This window comes from Protopterus annectens, chromosome 12.part0, assembly GCF_019279795.1.
Source record: "Protopterus annectens isolate FY-2018-M chromosome 12.part0, PAN1.0, whole genome shotgun sequence".
Classification (NCBI taxonomy): domain Eukaryota; kingdom Metazoa; phylum Chordata; order Ceratodontiformes; family Protopteridae; genus Protopterus; species Protopterus annectens.
The window spans coordinates 1,499,914,492-1,499,927,175 of NC_056746.1; the positions used below are offsets into that span (position 1 = coordinate 1,499,914,492).

At 39.6% G+C, this 12,684-nt stretch overlaps 1 protein-coding gene across 3 annotated transcripts in view; it reads right to left on the reverse strand.

Moving 5' to 3' along the window:
* Nucleotides 1-12,684, reverse strand: part of TOM1L1 (target of myb1 like 1 membrane trafficking protein) — a 1,502,644-nt gene that overhangs the window by 60,210 nt on the left and 1,429,750 nt on the right. The gene's annotated exons all lie outside the window — the stretch shown is intronic.

Genomic DNA, 12,684 nt, shown 5'->3' on the forward strand with positions numbered 1-12,684 from the left:
TCAGGACTCCAAGTGGGGAATAGGTGTAATGAAGAATGAGACTAAAATGAAATGGCATAAAGGAGATGTGGCAGTGGGATGGAAAGAACAGACATTCTCCCAGATCATCTCAGGACAGAGGTCCCATGGATGTTTGGGTGAAGAAATTACTAGCTTGGGGAGACAGTAGTGATGGCAGACAATAATGGCATGTAAGTGGCTGAGAAAGTGTTTTTTAAAAGTGGGAGTGGTGGTGGTGCAGGTTGGTGCACAGAAATCCTGCATTTAATTATTTCTTTTTTCAGTTTTTATTTTGTCTTTATGCTTTTCGGTATGATGACTAAATATGTGAATAAGAAGCAGAGGGGATACCCAATATTCTTTGAGGATATGAGTAGAGTTGAACGGGCACTGACTAATATGGAGGTGGTGATTGCCAGGCAGAGTGGGATCATGGTCAAATTGGGCCCTAGGCAGGGTAATGGATCGGGGCACCCATACATACAGCAGCCACCACGTCACCCCCCCCCCACCCCCCGCAGCCATTCTAGTGTCCCATTACTTGGCTATTTCTTCTCACTTACAATAATCACTGTTCAAACCTGTTTGTATACTTTTTTCTTATTTACTTCAGATATTGGGAATTAATTTAAAACTTTTACTTCAAATGTTGTAGCACAAACACTGACAGACTTTTGCTAAACAAAACAAAACAGTGTCACAATGAAAACAGACAGCATTAGAAGTAAACTTCTCTGCCCTTGAAACTCACATTCATCGAAACTGACTTGAAACCCACATTCAAAGAAAACATATCTGGCAGGTAGCAGATTAAGTTTACTTCCGAGCTGTTTTCAAACCACAGGCCCCTTGCACACATTTTATGACCATGCATACATGCATGTGTTCTTTGAATGTATTAAATTATATTCCTTGCACAATACAGCACGTGTGTTTGTAGTCTTGAACATTTTTCCAGTAAGCAATGAAACAAAATATATGAACCAATAATGACAAAACTGCCCATTACAGGACAGTTCAACCATAAAAGGCTACTCAAACTTCTGTCATTCCAATCCACCAATATCAGTCAATATGCACAATCTCTGCAGAAGTAAAAGTCACCGGAATAACTGCACATTAAGGATATATGCAAATAATGAAGAGGTTGCAACTAGCAAACAACTTTATAATTCAGTGTTTCATCTACAAATTCAGTGCCTGCTGCCCTTGAAGAATAAATTGCCTAAGTTGCATTAAAAATCAAAACGGGAAGCTGGTAACATTGCAACAGGGAATGGATGGCAAACTGACAACAGGTTCATATTTACAACGCAGCCAAAGGAGGATATACTCAGGACTGCATCACCCCAACCCCCTTAAAGTACAACAGAGTATCAGCAATACATCTACAGGGTAAGGGAGTAGAACACACAGCCTTCTACATCAGAAGCAAGTACACTATCTATTGTGCTACTAACACTGCTTTCAAACTCTCTAGCACAAAAATTGACAACCGTTTGCTAAACAAAACAACTGTGCACTGAAAACAGACTTAGCTTGAGCAGCAGTAAACTTCTCTTTCCTTGAAGCTCACAATTCCTTGAAAGTGTACTGAAATTTATAGTCTAGTACTTGGTGTAGAGGATTCAGGCTCTTATCTTCTGGAATCAAGCAAGAGGGTTTGAGCCTGAGTAAATTAACCTGCCAGCTATACCTAACTATTGCATTACATAGACAAACTTCCAGAAGCAGAGCACCTTACTGTTTGTTGTTTAGATGTTATAATAGATATTATAGATGGAAAATATATTAATACCACAGTATACAGGAAATTTGAGGAGAGTACACAATATTTACATGGACGAAGTAGTCATACCCCCATACTCTCCAGGCTACTGCTTTTGGAGAGTTTTTGTGCTTGTATAAATTATGTAATAATGGAGATTTTAGAAAAGAGATACGGAGACCTGTCAATATGTTCAAAAGGAGAGGTTATGATAAAGAATTAATAGATAAATGTTGGGAGAAGTTTGTAGATAGATGTAGTAAATGCAGTAAAGGATGAATGGAAGACAGAGAAAGTAGGATTTGTATGTGATAAGGGTGACAAAATTTATTTTGTCACTATATACAGCTGTTTTAGTTCTAAATTAATAGAACTGGTAAAATTTTATTGGGGATATCTGAATTCTCTGAGAGATTTTTTGAATTGGTTAAGCAAAAAGCTTCTAATCTCTTATAGAAAGGGGAAGAGTATTAGGAACTTTATAGTTTGGGGAAAGTTTATTATTCCCCCTATGGATATGTCAAAAAGTATAACACAATATGGCACAACGCCTTGTAGTAAATGTAAGGCTTGCAAGCTTGTGGTAAAAGAATTTTCAAAAATGAATGGGGTACCTTTTAGGACATGTGGTCATTTTAGTTGTAATACAGAGGGTATTGTATATGCCCTTAGATGCCCCTGTAACAGATTTTATGTGGGAGAAAGTAAGAGGTCTTTCAAGACCAGGTTGTTAGAACATGTGAGAGACATTGCTAATAAAAAGGAAGAAAGTTCAACAGCTGTACATTTTAATAAATTTCATTATGGGAATAGTAGTGGGCTACAGGGTGCTATATTGGAAAAAATACATGTTTCTCAGTTTGACAAAGTGCTTTTAAAAATCAATTCAAAGAATCTGTCTAAAGGATTAAATGAAGAGTGTAACTGGAGATTTTTTATTTAAATATGTAATTGAGTGTTAATTGTCTTTATACATGTGCATTTAAGGCAAGTTTTTCTGAGAAGTTTTTACTCCTTGAAGGCTTTGGCCGAGACGTCAGAGTGTTATTAAACGTGTATGGGAACCTGGCTGGTCGTTTTTTGCTTTTCACCTTACTGTTTGTGCTTTACTCTCAGAACAGTTCTGCGTCCAGGCAGAAGGAATGGTCATATGTTTAAATTCCATGCACAGACATGGAATAGAAGAAGCAAGTAACAGCAGTTGTGTGGGGACACATGACTTATTTATTTATTTTCACATTTGGCGACCAGGTTAGTCCGACTGGGCAGGAATCCCTTTTTCAGCGGAAGCCCGAGGAGAACAGTTCCAGTTAAGCAAATTGCAATAAACATTATATGCATAGTTGGTACACTTCAGCATGGTTATGAGCAAGTACAGGTACAATGTTAGAGACTATCACATACAGAAAAATAATTAGGTGAAAAATACTATATACAAATACTAAGTAACAATGTTATACAGTGTAAGAATAGAATACAAACAAATAAACCTAGCCTATGAAAGATGGAGTCCAGTAATAGTCTAGTATATAAGAAGAGATGGAGGGAGCTGGTAGATAATTAGTAGGAGGTTTAAGTTGGATCATGGCATAAACATGACCATAAGTTAAGCAAGTGGGCTTATTTGTTCCACGTGTTGGCTACAGCAACTTAAATCTCTGTTGCACACAGAGGGCATTCTTAAAGATGAATGCCCTTAAAGAGGACATGTATTTTTTTTTTTAATTAAAAAGTAAATATTGTAGCAGCCCTGTGGTCAGATGAACCCTCACAGTCAGCAGGCCCTAGAAAACTGCCTATGTCGCCTAGTGCTAGATTCAGCTTTGCTGCCAAGGCATCGATAAGTAAAGACAGGAAACTGAATTATGTGGGACTTAAAGGACATAACATATGATGTGGGTTGCTGCAAACAAAATGCTATAAATGGATATTGAGCAGAAATATTCTTAATGTAATGAACCAAAAATGTGAAGGTCTATGCTTAGGAGAAATGGCTGCTACAGGCATATATGTGGGGCAGTGTTACTGTTTCAGTCCTTTACCATATAAATGTTATTCTACTCCTCCAAATGATTGTACAGCCCATAAAACAGGATATCAGTGATGCCAACCTGTGAAGGGGTGTTTGGCAGTTCAAAGCATTAAAACTGCATGCATGAGGACTACAGAAGAAATATGCAGTCAAGCCAGGTATGTAAAGAAGGTACATAAGGAATGTTGGAGGTGTAATGCTGAAGTCCAAAAAGTCATCAAAACAGAGAAGGAAGGAGTGCAGGAAAAAGTAGGAGACAGAAAAGATGGACCAGGCTATGAAGGAATACTGGTTGGCTACAAAGAAAATGTTATATATATATATATATATATATATATATATATATATATATATATATATATATATATATATATATATGTGTGTGTGTGTGTGTGTGCGTGTCATTTAATTGTGAATTATTATGTTATTTTATTTTTCAACAGATTTTATATTTATTGTTGACTCGATTTACATTTTAATTAATTAATGACATTCCTTTTTAGTGGCTATTTATTTGGTGTCTGAAGAGAAGTTTTTTTAGATCTGATGAAGTCTCGTGCTGGATACTTTGAGACGAAAGTGCTTGTCTTTGAATAAAGGTTTGAGTTTCCATGCACGGTCTTTGGTTTGGCTTTGTTTTTTTGCTATTGAAGTCTGAGCGTTACTTTGATTTTTACATTTGGGGCTAAGAGAGCAGTTGCAATAGTGAAGAACAAGGCCTCAGAGGCACTTTAAAAACATCTGGAAAGTGACTCAGTAGAAGGCACAAAGAACCTGCAAGGCAAAGACAGAAAGATAAAAAAGACAGTCATCAGACACTCTCCATAATGGATGCCAGCAACAACCTGCTCACCATTATACAGAACATCAAAGGCAGATGGAAGGACTTCTTCCAGCTCTTTCTGAATAAAGAAAAACCCAGAGAAGTTGTACTGCACCAGGCAGAGCCTGCTGTGAAAGAAGAGGAGGAGGAACCCACCCTAGAAGAATTAAAGATAGCACTAAGAAAAATGAAGTCCGGGAAAGCAGCAAGTTTAGAAGAGGTTTTGGCAGAAATGATCAAGATGTTGGGTGAGTTAAAGAAGAAATAGTTCTTGAGGATACTCACAGCAGTATGGAGAGAAAGGCGTATCCCTGATGACTAGAGAATAAGCATACCAGTGCCGCTTTGCAAGAACAAAGGGGGCATCCACAACTGTGGGCGGAGTAAAGGTATCAAACTCCTGTCACACTGCATATAATTTCTGGACAGGATGATTTAGAAACAAATATGCACAGTAGTAGAAAGTCACACGGGAAGTGAATATTTCAGATTCAGATCAGGATGCAGCACAACTGGTATGATGTTTGCAGTCAGGCAAATAGCTGAGAAGAAGCTTTAGGTGAAGAAAGAGTCTGCCTGGGCTTTCCTAAACTTGAATAAAGCAGATGCAAGGCCCTAAGAAAACCAATTTGGGCAGTCATGTATTAGTTCAAAGTCCCAGAAACAATGGTAGAATTAGTGTAGGCTATGTACAAAAACACAATGACTCAAATACTGTGTTCGGTCTCACAGAGAAGTTCAAACTGGGAGTGAGTGTGTATCAGCATTCAGCTCTGAGCCCACTGCTGTTCACATCAGTGATGGACTGTATTAGCAAACAGACTGGAGGGGACAGGTGAACAAAGCTGATGTATGCAGATGAGATGGTATTAGACACAAACTACCAACAAGAACTTCAGCAAAGGTTGGGGGAACGGAATGCAAAACTGAAGGCACACAGGATGAAAGAGTACTGATAAGACAACTGTAAGGGTAACAATTTCGGGAAACTAGAAGAAGCTGATAATTGAAATAGGGAAAACACCGTAACAGGTTAACAGCTTTAAGTATCTGGGAAGGGTATTTCAGGAGAAGGGAAGTCAGAATGATGAGGTCAAAGCTAGAATCAGAGGGGCTGCAGACCAATGACATAGAGTATCAAGGGTAGTGCATGACAGAAGAATTCCAAAAGCTGAAAAGTAAGGTGTGCAAATCAGTGCTGCGATCAGTACTACAGTACGATACAGAAACCTGAGCAGTAAAGGCAGAGGTGATGGAGATGAAGTGCCTGAGAAAGTTAGTACAATGCACACAATGGGACAGAACAAAATAGAAGCCCAAGTATCTCCAATTACAAAGAAGGTCAAAGATAACAGATTACAGTGGTTCGTGCACATGTGCAGGAAGGCAGCAGACAAGCTGGTGAGGAAGATTTAGGACAGACTGGAACAAGGCAAGAGGAAGCTATGGCATCCAGCAAAGAGACAGACAGATTGTGTGAGAGAAGATCTGCGGCATCAGACATGACTATCGAATGAAGTAGGAGAGCGGCACTGAATCGAGTGAGATGGTAACATTTGGTGCAACTGCATGAAGAAAATGAGAAAAAGGGGGTTGATGATGATAATTTTTACTTGAAAGGGGCAAAATGCGTTATATATAAATAGTACCAGCCGTAAATAAAATATTTTCAGTGTTTATAACAAGTATAGACAGTTTTTACAAGGTTAGATAATGTTTATGTTACATAACAGGGAATTTAGGTATGGTGAAAAAAACTTAAATGCAGAGCATTTTGCTTTATCAACACAATATGCTGGTTTATTACTGCAGATTATGGTATACCATTGAATATGTATGAGTGTGAGCTTGTATGGGGCATACAGACAACTGTATTCTCTCATGTAGAGGTGGGTGAGAAGAACAATGAGGTGTATTTATTAGGCAGTTTGAACACATTAACATAAAGGTGAGAATCTCTTTTCAGACAAAATCAATCTGACAGGTACTAAAACTCACCAGAAGGAGGGACTTCCAAGCTCGGCAACCACTAGCTTCAGTGATAGTGACGACCTGTGCATTAACCTGTTTGGAGGGGGGTCTTGTCCTAGTTGGAACCCAAATGATCAAAATCTCTTTGGGGCCTAGCTCCACAGCAGCAGTAACAGTGGGGAGAGTGCTTTGGGGGGATGTGAGGTGAAGAGGGAAAGAGAGGGAAAATGATTATGGTAACCTGCAATGTTGCAGGTATTAATAATGCAGTAAACAGGGTGAAGAGGAAGGAGCTTGGTTTAATTTTTCTACATGCGTTAAAATTAAAACCTCAAGAATTACAAAGGTTGGAAAAGAAGGGATATAAGTGGTTGGCTTCAGCAGGGCAAAATGAGGCGGTAAAAGAGGGACAAGATACTACACATGGAAGGCAGTGAAGACAATGAAAGATGAGGAAGGTAGATGGGAGGTAAGTAGATGGCTAAGGGAGATCACAGGACTGGTTTTCAGCTCCTTTTATGGGCCCATTACAGTCAGACCCAAGATTTCCCATGAATAGAAAAATAATTTATAGCTGTTAAAGACAGGGGGCAATAGAGTAATTATAAGGAGTGACTTCAATGTGGTGCTGGACCAAAAAAAAGATAGGACACTGGAGCTGTTGAATTTAACAAACTGGAGCTGTTGAATTTAACAATGCAGTCAGAAAATAGTTGTTGTTGTGTCTTTTGGCTTTTCCCGGTGAGGGGTCGCCACAGCGGAACTCCGGTCCGCTAATGATTGGCAGTAGATTTTTACGTGCCAAGTTGCCAGCCTTAACGCACAACCTTCAACGAAGGTATGCCCATTCATGCATGTCTCCACACAGAAGACGCTCTAGCTGAGAATCGAACAGGACAACGTCTTACTGTGAGGCGACAATGCTACCTCAGCACCACAAATAGTAGTACTGTAAAAAACAGAGTATAAATGATTAGTCCAGATAAAATCACTTTAGCTAACAGAGCTAGGAGACTCCCTCTCTGAAGCCCTCCTTGTGGGAGGAATAAAGACACCTTGCTGAAGTTTCCAGTAGTTTATTCAGTTAAGTAGGTAGATGGATGACAAGGCCACTGCAATTGTATTGTACATTTACAAAGAGAAAGAGGTAGGTTTCAAAAATTATTAGAAAATGTCTATATGCAATGTAGATACCAATGTTTTTGCTTACATTTTCATGTCAAGATTGGAAAAATTTCCCTCTGGGAGTAATTGAGGATGAATAAGTGGGGTTTATTAAAAGTAGATCATTCATGGATCACTGGTATGTTCTTATATATTTTATGGAATGGGCCAAAGAAAAAGGCCAGGGAAAGGCAGGAACTGTGTTAACGGACATCCAAAATGCAACTGTCTGTCTCTCATGGGACTTTATGATAGATACTTTGAAAGACTCCATTGGATATAGTCAGTGGCTGAAGTGAGTGAAAGCCCCCTAGAGGCCCCCAAAGTTGCATTTATGTAGCAATGCATTTATGTTAGAAAGTGAAATGTGTCAGGGTTGTCTGTTACCACCAGGATTATTTTTGATGATTGTTCAATGCCTGGTACAGAGAGTAAGGGAAAAGTGGATGAGGCAACAAAGAAAATGGAAAAGAAGCAACCTTCATCTGTTTGCAGAAAACTGTACCATGCTGCTCTACCGAAGTAGCTGCAGAATTACCAGGGATAATGGAGACTTTCGGTAGTTATGGCAAAATGGATAAGGTCCTCTGCCACCCCCAAAAATCTGTGGTGATCTGAACTGGAACTAAATAGATGGACGTATGTCTTGCACTTCATGAAAAGATGGGGAGAAGGTACTTCGGCGATAAGGTGTATAAAACTGTAACTGAGATCAGAGACCAGAAATGGTAGGAGCTGAAAACAAACGTAGGGAAAGTGTTAGACACTTGGATGAGTAGATTTTCAATTCTTAGGGTAGAACAGAAATAGTTCATACAATGATCCTTTTGCAAATGTTGCATTTTGGGCACAATACACAAATCAGTTCACTAAGTAAGATCAGGGGTACCCAACTGGTATGTGACAGGTTTGTGTGGAAAAACAAAAAGAGGAAGGATTTAGAAGGATAGGATGATGGTCACAGGAAAGTGGGAAGATGAGGCATGCCAGATTTCGGGTGATATGTGACTGTTATAAATGTGGAAAAGCTCAGAGACTTGGAAAATGAACATGTGTCATGGGTTGTCTGGGAGGGCTGTGAGGCTGGAAATGGGAAGACAATAAGCACGGTAAAGAACTGCACCAACAAGGTAATACATAGGCTGTTAGGTTGTAAACAGTAGTTCAGCGATGAAGGGAACAGAAGAATTAGAGGTCTGTGGGGGAGCTGCCCAAAGGAGCTGGGAGATAAGTGGGAAGTTTGGGAAAAAGGGGGCATTAGGAAGGTGGGGGACCAAAGGGATGAACAGCTAAATAAATTATATCCTTCCCTGTCCTCAAAGGAAATTACAATTTGCAGAAAGGAGATTGGTTGTTGTATAGGGAGAGTTTTAGAGCTAGTACTCAGAAGAGTCAATATAACATCAAGGAGAAGTCCAATGATTCAAAAGGAGAAATAGTAAATTATGAAGTAGGCATAGGTTTGGGAAATAATTGGAGTTAGGTTAAAAAATGGAATAACTGGAACCATTTACAGATGGCTGGGGAGCAGGTATATGAGTGGGAGTTTGGTAAGCTGAGGGAACACTGCAGTAAAGAGGTACAGAACACCTGTAAGGATACACTGAGAAGGCTGATACCCATCCACAGAGTGCTGGAGAGGTGGGAGGAAAATACTAGCCAGATGCATATGTGGTGAACATATAGGGAAGCCTTTCCTATGGAAGTGTTTAAGGGAAATATGGAGTAAATTACTGGGAAAGAAGATACCAGATTGAAGTGACTTATGCCTTTTTGGGGAAGATAATGGAAGGGGATGGACTAGACATGAAAGATTAGAATTTGAACTGCTCACTAGAAATGAGAGAAGGATGATAGCTAAGACACAGAAAGGGGAGGGTCTATAAGTTTACGCAGAAGGAAGAGCAGGGATCTTGATGCAGAAATTATGAAAAGGCCAGCCACAATGGCTGATAAGAAGATGCAAAGGTGGGCAGAGGTGTTAATTGATGGGTAGACTGGTCAAACAATGTGACAAAAATGAGTGATATAACAAGAGAAATGATAGTTATAATGGAATAGGAATGGTTAGTGATAAGTGTGGGTATAGAAACTGCTGGAGGTAAGGCACACCATACCCAAATGAGGATAACTTTCTGAAAATTGAATGGCAGAGAAAGGTAGTACACAGAACCTTGAATCTAGTGACTGATACAAAATGCATACGTGAGGAAACCTTAGGGGAAGAAATGTCATAGTTTACTGATGGGGGCATTCTGGGTATGTGTGAGGTATGAATGAGTAGTGAAACAAACTAATTGCCATTAAATTATGACATAAGTGACATGTTGGGATTAAAAGTACTATAACAAATAGGGTGCACAATCAAATAAGTAATTTTAAAATGCATATTACATGTGAAAATGTTTATGTACAACCCACAGCCCATTGGCAATTCTGTGTTCTTTGCAGAAATCTTGACATGAATTTCAAAAGAAAGACTGTAATATTTCAGCAGCAGTGGAGACTATTTTTAAATGAGGATAACATGCTGTAAACAGTCATGCCACTCAACTAATAACTTGGAATCTGTATCAGCCTTTCATGAACTATGGAGTTCATTTATGAAAAAGCCATGCCCTTCTGTGCAGTTCCCCTAATGCATGCTCTAAGGACTGTGACATGTTCAAACCATTTCTACAAACAACACTATGAAAACTGGTAATGTAAAAATGACTGTAATCATTTTAAAGAAGTATATTTTAAAAATCCAGCTTTCATTCTATTGTACTGCATAGTCTCAAGTATGTATTTCTGGCTACAAAAATAAGAAAAAAGCTGTAGCAGAGGAGCTCAAGCAAGAAAAAAAAAGCCCATTGTTATGCAGATGTTCTTAAATTTCCCAAAGACTGCCACTAACAGGAAGTATGAAAAAAAATACAGTATAGCAGAAAAAAGAGCCAATTAAAGTCTGTGCATAATGATAATGAGGACATTTTCTATGGAAATTCCTATACTGCCAACATCTGAAATAGACTGTAGTGGGAATTCAGTAAAGCCTACATGGACACAAACAGCCACATATGGCCAAAATGGCAAATGTAGCCACATAGCTAGGATAAATGACAGTTATCTGACTACTAGGCTACTAGATGCAGATAACAGTATGAAGCAATATCACTATGCAGGCCACAGATGCTGTTCAACACAAGCCTAGCTTATGTAATCCACAAGTAGTTTGCCCACAGTCATGTGCAAAACAGACAGCAGCCGTGGTGTGTGCAATAAGTACTGTGATCTATAGTGTGTAAGACTAGATAGGCAGGAGTTCTAATCTCACTCCAGGCCACTCTGTGTGTGTGCATGCATCTCACTGCAAAACAACTGAGAATCCCTCATTGACTACCAAACTGCAGTGGTTCTACAGTTTTTGGCCCTGTAAGTTAATGCTGGCCTCCAAACTGCCCTCTTCTACAAGGCCTGCTGATGTCATCTACCTTAAGACTATCATCTGCCATTGTAATGTCAGACGTAAGCTGTAGTGTGTGTGATAAATACTCAATCTACAGTGTATAAGACTAGATAGCTAGGGGTTCTAATCTCACCTCAGGCCACTTGGTATGTATATCTCTGTACAACACAAATATGATCACCTCAGTGACTTAGAAAGAGATAGAGTTTTGCAGTATTTTGGTTGTAGCAGGTGATATGGGCATCCAAATGTCTAATCACAACAAGGCCTGCTGATGTCATCAAGCATAAGATGTCCTAAAGAGATAACAGCAGGCTTGAAGTGTGGTGCATGCATTACATACTATGATGTGTAGTGTGTACCATTAGATAGGTAGCTCTTCTAATCTACTTGCAGCTAACTTGGACTTTGTGTGTGCTGTGCAGTGTCCTGCAAACATTAATTTGAAGTGGTGTTATCCTCAATGTAGCCAGGTTTGTGTTTGTGGCTGTTAGAACATTTTACATCAGCTTATAGAATCACAGGATCTTTGAACTTTACTAGCCTAATGGCCATGGAGCCCTTATAATCCTAGCCAAGTTTTTATCCTTACTTACACTATCAGCACATATTGCCCCTGTCCACGAGGGACACAGGCAGAAGCCCTGTGGCGAAATGACAGTCGCCCAGCCAGTCACACAGATGGCATCCAAGGTCCAATGAGGTGCTCTATTTGCCATTAGGCAGGAGTCTGTTTCAAAGGTTTGTGAAAGTCTGCTAGACAGAACTCTCCCACCAGCATGTATTACTAATGTCCCATACCAGGTTAATGTCCTTACAGTAAGTAACCCATGTACCATGCAACCTACAGATATGCAGTATTTCCAAACAAGAAGGGTCACACATTGCCCTGTATGCAAGGCACAGATCACCTCTGAGTAGTCTGTATTCTACAGGCTACAATGACACTGATTTCAGATTATCGCCATTGAACAAACACTGAAGACATGAAGCTTCCTTATGCTGGACCATACTGTTGTGTGCAACTGCTAGTAGTGCTTGGAAAGGTAGATTACAAAATGGCCATTGCACTCAAATAGTGGCATGCTAAGGGAAGAGTACATGGAGGTTATGAGTATGTTAATTTTGGGTGACAGTGCCCTCAGTTATGACATATGATTCCATTCTCAGCACTGGGGAGACATGGTGATCTAAGGTACATTTGGTATAAACCTGTTTTCCAGCCTGTGTGCCCAGGTCTGTCACACCTGAGTATGCACATCAGGTGTTGCTACTGATGTGCTATTTACCAGGAACATATGTGTTACCGATGGCAATTATACTATACAGATATCTGCATGGAGTTTATGGCCATTAGCATGTCAACAGGCATTTGTTCATCAATACCCTCTTGTAGGATATTGACATAACTCACAGATTCTATGACGATTCACAGTTTGCAAGCATCAGCCAACGTTGTTGGCCACAGACATTCA